Genomic DNA, 9,596 nt, shown 5'->3' on the forward strand with positions numbered 1-9,596 from the left:
TCTCCAGCTCTATAATTACCTCCAACGTCCATTTTATGAGTACTCTCCGCAAGGTAAGAAACCTGGCAGGCATATTTGTTTAGGCTTCATGGGAGATGACAACAATGCTGACAAGATGAGCAGGTCCTTTCAAGTGTTTATTTATTCATAATTTTCCCTGTCCAGAGCTGTGATTAAATGGGAATTGTATCACTATCAATTTGGTGATATGTGCTGCACAGCAGTATGATATAGAAATAGCAGATGGGACAAAGAGTTAAAGCTTGCAGGAGGAAGAGATCTATGAGAGCTGCATTCTGTCCGAAGATCTACATGAGAATCAGTATATTTTCAGCACAGATGAGGGAGTGATAATACAGAAGTAGAATAAATGTTGAAAAACTAGCACATATATCATCAACACACGTGCAAATCTGCTCATACAAACACACAAGTGCATTACGTAAACATATAAAGTGCACACATTATAGCAAAGTGAGACAGTGCAGTGCGCTCCTGAAATATATCACATTATCTGCTCTGTTCTGCCGCTTAATATACCATGCTGGAAAAAAAAGTACACACCTCTGCACAAACACAATATAACACAAAAACACATCAACTCTGGATTGCACAGACCAGTATACCAAATGATCTTCTTTTCTTCACACATAGACGCACAAAAGGCCAATACACACACACACCTCTCAACAGCCAGGTATAAGGACTTCATCCGCAGTGACAAGGTGCCACTTTGTGTGAAAATGTCAGCCTTCAACAGTGGAGCCTGAAGTCTGGCACCGTATTCAAGGCTCTCATTAGCCTCAAAGAAAATATGCGTGAAATTGAAGTGTAAGAAAGCCATTTTCTCTCTCCCTGCCTTCACATCCGGTGAGCAGAGGCAAGGGCTTATTAAGGTTCAAAACTAGCATGCAGGAGACAATGGGTACCACCACTGGGATGTCTACACTCACACTCACACACACACACACACACACACACACACACACACACACACACACACACACCACACACAGGGAAACAGTTTCACATTCATGCACTTACTGTATATCTCAATGTATTTCTAATGTGCACTAAACGCCATTAGTTACAGTCAGTGAAGTAAAATGATGAGTAAGCGCTGACCTCCACACACTGATCATCCTGAGGCTAACACCAACATTTCTTTTTCTTTAAAGCACCCTATACTCATACAGCTTCAGTTAATCTCAGTTTAACACATCACCATTATGTGCACCATTTATGTAGATCATGATTATTTAGAGCTGAATATTCACAAACAGGGACGAGGGGTTAAAGTTAAAATATAACAATTCAGTCCTGGTTGACAACTCTTGTTACTAGTGATAATGTAAGAGCAGTTTCATAATGCAGGCTCCAGAGTCCCACTCAAAATGGCACATGCATTGACCACTGGGGGCAGTTAAAGGACCAGTGTGTAGGATTTAGTGGAAACCATGCAGTGGCAGACTGTATCACCATTTAAATAAAGCTCAGCATTGTTAATTAACAACAATGTTGTTAATTGGTTAATTGGCAAATTAATTTCTCATGCAACAAGACAAAGAGTATATAGCCACGCTAGGTAAAAAAGCCCAACACTGGCTGGTTGAAGCTTTCAGAAGGAATGGCTTACGGCTTCTTTTAATTATTTTAATAATCTTTTACACCATTGTAAACACAACAGATGTCACCTTAAGCTTTTAGAAAGTTCTCAAGAAATTTTGGATGGATTACCATGAAGGTTTCTACAGACATTCATGGTTCCCAGAGGATGACTCTTACTGACTGGGTGATCAACTGACATAAAATGTCTTGACAACTGTTGGATGGATTGTCATAAAATGAACAGACATCCCTGCCTCCCTGTTGAATTGTGTTCTCCTTACTGGTCTCTTAACTTTTCCTCTGGCACTATCATCAGGCTACAAAACAGCAAATACCTGAGAAACACGCTGAACTACAATGGTTTACATGGTAAACATTAAAACAGCTAAACATCATCATGTTCTTAATGTCAATGTATGCATGTTAGAATGTTAAATGTTAGTATTAAATAGAAAGCACTGGTGTGCACAACTGCAGACACACTGGAACCTGGGGGTCGGGACCCCCACTAGGAGTCACCATAGGGGGTCAGGAGGCCTTCTTGATTTTAAGGGGTGTAAGGAAACATTTTATATATCTCAGCATTTTGTTCATTTCTGTGAAGGACACTAAATTAAGCCTATTAAATGCTGTTAAAAAAAATAAAATTTACATAATACAGACAGAGAAATGTATAAAAAGAATTTAAATTTTTTTAGGAAAACTCATCTCTGATGCAGCATTCACTGAAAAAATCTGCTCAAAATCCATTTAAATCACTTGTTTTACACAATATTACTGCAGTAATTGTGTTTACTGTTCGGGTTCATTGTACAGTTAATTAGTTATTCTCTGTCGTTAATATTGTGCACTGAATATAATATGAAATATCCATAAAATATGTCCCTTAGTGAGGGGTTGTCAATTTATTCACAAAAATAATCAATAGCTTATAGGACAATAAAGATAATCATTAGTTGCAGCCCTACTTCTGTCCCAAGGTACAATATGTGCACATGTGGTCCTCCTAACTGTCTAAAAAATCCATAGCAGTTAAACATGATTGCCCTATTCTGTGAACTATGTAAAAATTTCAATAGGTAGTAGACTTTCCAAGATGTAAAAAGACTGCACTGCCTGGAGCCAGCAATGCCAGTGCACATTAACATCTTAATAGTGGTTTTGGAGATGGTGCTATGTGCCAACATACCACACCCTCATTGTAACCCACACAATGCAACCGTCAGAATCCCCCAGGAACATAGAGAGAGCCTCCACAACAGTAAGCTGCTCACATGCATTTGGGGAAGGTGTGCTGCAGATCCAGATAGCTTTATCTAAAGCAGGGAGCTGGTGGGAGGGTGGGAATACAAGCTCAGAGGATCTCCTCCACACAATGGAATCACACGGCATAACACAAATAAAGCCAGGGTACAAGCAAGCACACTCCCCAACAAAGACACACAGGGAGAGCGCCCTGTCCATCTCACTTTCTCTCCATTTCTTTTTCTGTTCCCATTTCTTCTCTCTCCTGTTCTTTCTTTCACTTGCACTCACAGTGCGACAGAGAGACAGTCACACAGACACATACCCAGACCAGGCAGCTGCCTCACACATCCTATTATTTGTTTTCCTTAAACACAGTTCTTAATGGTAATATTTTATGCCGGTTGGCTTGAAAGTCAACCAATGGAACTTTTTCAGAGCAGGCCTCAACTCTCTCTAGTATGTAGGATCTGATTGGCTGATGCCCCCCAGGAATCATTTTTTTAATTCAAGTTTAAAGTTTATTATGACAACCCATTCCTGAAAAGAAAAAACCTAAGAGGTAACTCAATTTAATCAGTAGAGATGATGTTGAAACATCAAAGAATATAGGGATGGCAATGTTGGTCCACCTGAAATATCCAACAGTTGTTGGATGGATTGCTATTAAATAATGTACAGATATCCTTGGTGTCCAGATAACTTTGGTGATCCACTGATTTTCCTCTAGCACCATCATCAGGTAATTTTTTTTATCCGTCAAGTACATTGGTGAAGGACCAAATACCTGCAAAACTAATGGTATTCCCATCAGCCTTAGTTGTTCTTTTTGTTTCATGCTGATTAGCAAACATTTGCATGCTACAAGACCCTAAACTTTGATGGTAAACATGGTAAATATCATAGTTGCTACACATCAGCATACTGTGAGCAAATTAGCATGCTGACATTGGCATTTAGCTCAGCAAGGCTTTTATATCTACATACGCTGCAGGTCACCTTCCATGGAGTCTACCATGTTTCTACACTAGCCTAGAAGCCACCCTGACTCTAGATAGGGCCTTTTGCAGCCGCCATAGTTTGTCATTCACCCTTGGAAAGGGGAGGGTGAAGCAATCAGTAAATACACAGCTGGATGCCACTAAATCCTACTCACTGCACCTTTACTCTGAAAATGTACAACTTAAAATACTTAGGACTGAATCAGCAGCAATGAAAGTTAAAGTTCAGAAATAAACATCCAAAGTCGTTATTCAAAAACTCAGCAAATCCATTTCATCAGGATTGTGTGCGAGAAGAGCATAGACAAGTGCAAAATAAAATCTATTGTGAAAAAGCCACACTTTGACAGACTTTATGTTGTTCAGTTTTCCATTAGTCAGAATATGAAGTTTACTGACAAAGTAGGTGTTCAGACCTTGTGACTTTTATTCTTGTTTTAATTTGTACAATTTTTGGAGTACTACTGCCAGGTATTGCATAAAAGTTCAATTGTTGGGGCTGTTAGAAGTAACTTCAATATTCTGAGAGCATATTACTCACATTACAGCTGAAATCACAACAGTTACATACACACACAGGCTCTCAGTGAGGGGACTTTAACAAGTTACAGCTAGCATGGCTCTTTGCCAACATGTCGGTCAAACAAAACATTATTCTGAGGAGAGACTTTATTAAAAAACAAATCCACACAGTGTTTTGAGGATTTTGTGACAAGGAGGGAGTTGAATCGGATCAGGGGATAGCAAAGGAAACACAACTAACCTCACAGGTCATTGCTGCAGACACCTCCTTAATGCTTTGCCACAACACTTGTACAGTGAAAACTCTCTATTTTGACAGCAATGTGTACTTTATTGAGCCTTTATTCTGTATAACAGTATAGAAAAATGCATCAACTACACTGTTTACTCAGTTGATATTGATTGACTGGAGTTTCAACTCAAACAGGACCTCAGCTGCCAAAAAGCTCTAAAAGTGCAGTTCGCCTTGCTCCAGCATGAGTTTCAACAATCTACTTGCTGACCTAAATCGCATCAGACTGATTTGCAGTTTTTACAACATGTTTTTTCTCGGTTACGTAAAGGCATTATTTGCCTAAATTTCACATGTAGTACTGTGGCTCTAGCCATGGACTCTCTACAATCAAACAAAACCAGACAAGAATACTGAAACAAGTTCTCAGGCTGCATGAGACTTTTCTCGGGATACACTGACGACACACACTAATTATGTGGAGATATGGGCAACGATGCTGTGTTTAATCACATCTGAAATTCCATAAATACAAGCTGTCAATTGTGGAAAAGAGTTTATGTCAGCCCCCTAGTGATAATTACAAGTACGACATATGGAAATACTTTGTGGTCACTGATTTCTGACTTGGCATCTTGAATTGCAGAACATTGTCAATACAGGCTGCAAACACTGCAGCCACTCCACAATTCCTGGCAGTTCAAGGTAGGGAAAATTAAAGCCTAAATTGTATTTTCTACTAATCTGCTTGTATTTGCTTAAAGTTGACTCAAAAGTAGAATAACAGCCTGCTGTTCACCATCTTGGGTGTGGGCAAGCCTGTCTTACCTGCAGCAACATAACTTTCCCACTTCTTTGTGTAGTGAACACAGCACAAGCACTAACAGACTAAATTGGATTCAATCACCTGTTAAACATCAAAGAAACATTCTAGATCACTCTCTGATTCTCTGTCCTCAAGTCCCTTAGTTGTTAATTCACCAAGTTCTTCTTGGTAACATTACCAGGGCCTTGATTCGCTAATGTCTTGCTTTGGGAGAGAGTTATTCATTTGTACAACCACGGATGTCTCAGATCATGGGAATGGCATATGTAAATTCTGTCTTAGCAGACTCCTTGGGCTAGATTCCTTAAGAAGGCTACGGGAAGAGTGCCAAGAGACTGGGAAGTTGCACATCAAAGTCATACATCAGAAGCAGCTGGAAGCTAGAAACATGACATTCACTTGCTTTTTTTAATACAATATTTAAAGAATCCATATAAGGGTTAACCAAGAGGATTCATGCTCTAGTGCTGCTCTGAATCTCGGTTTTGGTGCATATAAGAGGGAGAATAAACACGTAACATTTTATGAATAAATTGGGAAAGATTAACTTATACATTATCCACATTGTCATAACCCGGCTCCTAGGCCATGACAAATACGGCACAGGACACAATAGATGGCAAGAAGTTAGTGAATTTATTATATTAACTTAAACAACTTAGGTTATCAATACAAATGTGAAGTGTGTCAGTCAGTAACATCAGTAATGTAAATGTGGATGTGTGAGCAATATGAAGTTCAAATGTTGTCAAGTGAAAACAAAGCAGAAATCAAACAAAAGCTGAGAATGTGCAGCCGAATGAGAGACCAGAGCAAAGCTGGGACAGGGATTTTATCCTTTAGGAGTGCCTGACCCAGGTGCTCCAAATCCGTACGCTGCTGATGGTACCTTCAAGGACACACAGGAAAAACAATAACTGGCCCACCACATCAGCACATCAACATGTTAGACAGGGACCATCACAACATACATTATAAAATCACTCATAAGTTATTATTATTAGTTATAGTTATTATATTATGGTTACCATAAAACTTAAATGAATAGCCCAGGCTATTACTTCAATCACTGAACTTACTTGCATAAGCATGAATATGAATGTAACTGATCTAACGTTGTGTAGCATGTCCATATTGACAAAAGTTCTAAGCAGCTTAGAACTCACTCAAGTGGGTGACCTGGTGTGTTTTAAGATATGAAATATGCCATCATCTGTCTGCACTGGCCAATCATGTTCTTAGAACCTTGGGATTACAAATGTATGGGGGAAACACTACTTAAAACCATACAAATTATGAAGAGGTATTGTTTTAGGCTTCAGATTTTGAAGAAGACAAGTTGTGGTTTCATTTAGAGGTTGGCAAGGAGAAGCTGTTTCCCCTTGTTTTAAGTGTTTTTCCTAAGCTAAGCTAACCAGCTGCTTGTTGTAGTCTTACATTATTTTATAATCTTCTCATCTAACTGTTGGAAAGACAACAAATAAGAGTAATTCCAAAATGGTCAAACTGTTGCTTTAAGGCCTGGTCATACAAGCTTTGTTTTTAATGTACTTGCTATGATCAGTGCATCCACGAGCAGAGGCAAAGGAAGATCATTTTAGCGTTCATTTTTTATAGCAAGTTTTGCTTTGGTGAAGTCTGATACATATGCAAGTGCAGTGGCAGACCCCAAGAGTTCAAAATGGAGCAATCTATCATATCACCTGAGTCACACCATCAAATTTGATATAACCCTGCTCTGATGGAGCATAAACTGCTCAAGAAAAGAGAAGCAGCATGGTTTGCAATCAGCTGTGAGACAGCATTCGATAATATACATCTCTCTTGAAATAACTGTGTCAACTGGTTAGCGTAGGTAGCTAGCCTAGCAAATAGTTAAGGTACATGCAAATGAATCTCACAGTCCTTAACTTATGAGGGTGAAAAAGAAAGGATTTAATGCAGGGCTGTTGTATTCAATTCCATTAGGTGTCTCCAAAAATCGGATAACTCAATGTACCATATATTAAGTCCTGACATTAAAATATTTTGTATTTATTTTTCCATTACAGCTATCACTTCCCATACTAACTACCATGTTACAAAGTATGCTGTGATTTTAATGCAAACCTCACTGCTCTAATGAAGAGTCAGTCACTCATTGTATGTTTGCTACCTCCAACACCGTAGATCCTCTCTGGCCCCACACGTTTCCAAAGTATCTTAAAATAACGCATGTGATGAATGTGCAATTTCCCTAATTTACGGCTGGCTGCTGTACTCAGGGCTGTGGGCTGGATGGAAATCTTAAATGGGGCTTGAACAGCACTCCTCACAACAAGAAATCAATATGCCATGCAGCCTAGAGAGGCGACCCGCTATCTACTGTGGCCGAGGCAACGCTCGTGGGGTAATTTCCTCTAAACGCTACAAACACAGCTCAGCCACTTCACCGACACAAATAGAATCCTAGTCACACGCTCTGACACACATACACTCAAGAAGATGTATGCTGAATGTGTACGCCAGTGTGTGTGCTTGTGTGTGTGTATGGTTAAGATTCAATGACTGAATGTAGTGTGTACGTGTGTGTGTGTGTGTGTGTGTGTGTGTGTGTGTGTGTGCTTTCAGGCTTTGTGAGTATTGTGTAGGTATTATTTGCTTGTTTTTTTTAGGTAATCTGTGTAATCCATCCATCCATCCATCCATTGTCTGCCACTTATTTTAGGTCAGGTCACGTTGTCAGCAAGGCAAAGCATTGTCCCGCTCGTCCTTCTGCCTAGCAACGTTTTCCAGCTCCACCTATGTGATCCTGAGGCATTCCCAGGCTAGATGACATACATAATCTCTACAGCATGATCTCAGTCTAACCTGGGATCTCCTACTAAACCTCCAAAGGAAAGTGCAAGGAGGCATCCAGATCAGATGTCCGAATCCCCTCAACTAGTTCCTTTTGATGGGAAAGAGCAGAAGCTCTACTCTGAGCTCACTCCCATGTCAGTTGACAGCTCTGCTCCTCTCTTCTCTGTGTCCAAGACACATGTCTACAGATCTGATAAGACTGCAAAGTCAGTCATTGATCTTTGGCCTAAGGTGTTACCAGGTACAATTATGAATCCCCCTATGCTTGAACGTGGTGTTTGTTCAGTCCTATAACAGAGCAGCAATCAGGCAGACCATTCCTCCCAATCACCCCCTCCAGGTTTCTCCATCGTTGCCCATGTGAGTGTTCAAGCAGAACTACACAGTCCCTAGGCAGTATCCTTTCCAGGACCCCACCCAGAGACTCCAATAAGGCAGGATACTCAGAACTGCTGTTTGATGCACAGTCAGAGCCCTCCTCGCAGAAACCCGACAGCAAGAAGACCCTCTCGTTCTTTGGGGAGAATCCCAACACAGTGATGCTCAGCTGCATGCTTGTGTGTTGTGTGATGTGTGTTGTGATATTTTTGTATGCATTTAAAATGCTTATACAGCATGTACAATATAAGCCTAAACTTGATCATTCTTGGTTGTATATAAAAAACATTGTTCGATGTGTTTTTGATCAATGCATGTTATCTATGCAATACTGAAGCACATAACTGACAAGCATCTAGGATTCTGCAAATCTGCAAAGTTTGGGAAGGATAGATTATTAGCAAACAATAGGGAATGCCATCAATTATAAATCTGTTATTAAACAGTTGCCTATTTAGACATCCAGTTTACGTACCTATTACTGACAGAGCAACATTCATTTAACATAATTTTTCAGGAGACCAAACAGATCTATGTCCAATATTAAGTCCTATCTTTGTCATTTTACTGTTTTAAGTGGCTCCTTAAAACCCACTTAGGCAAGCCTTTTAAAAGAGCTCCTTCCCTCTCTTTGTACTTTTTTTTTTTTGTGTCATTTTGTAATTCGTACCTCTTGTTTTACTCATATATATATATATATATATATATATATATATATATATATATATATATTGTGTGTGTGTGTGTGTCAAGCACTTTGTAATTTTGTGTTTTAAAAAGTGCTATATAATTAAAGCTTTACTTACTTACTTACTAAACTTATTGTTCAGTGGGTCCATCAAAGCCTGTTTTCATTAAATAGTGGTGTATCTTTTATCAAATAAAGTGTGTTTAATCAAATCCTTCATGTTGTATTAAACAAGATAACATTTGAGAATATTTT

This window comes from Dicentrarchus labrax, unplaced genomic scaffold (genome assembly GCF_905237075.1).
Source record: "Dicentrarchus labrax unplaced genomic scaffold, dlabrax2021, whole genome shotgun sequence".
Taxonomy (NCBI): domain Eukaryota; kingdom Metazoa; phylum Chordata; class Actinopteri; family Moronidae; genus Dicentrarchus; species Dicentrarchus labrax.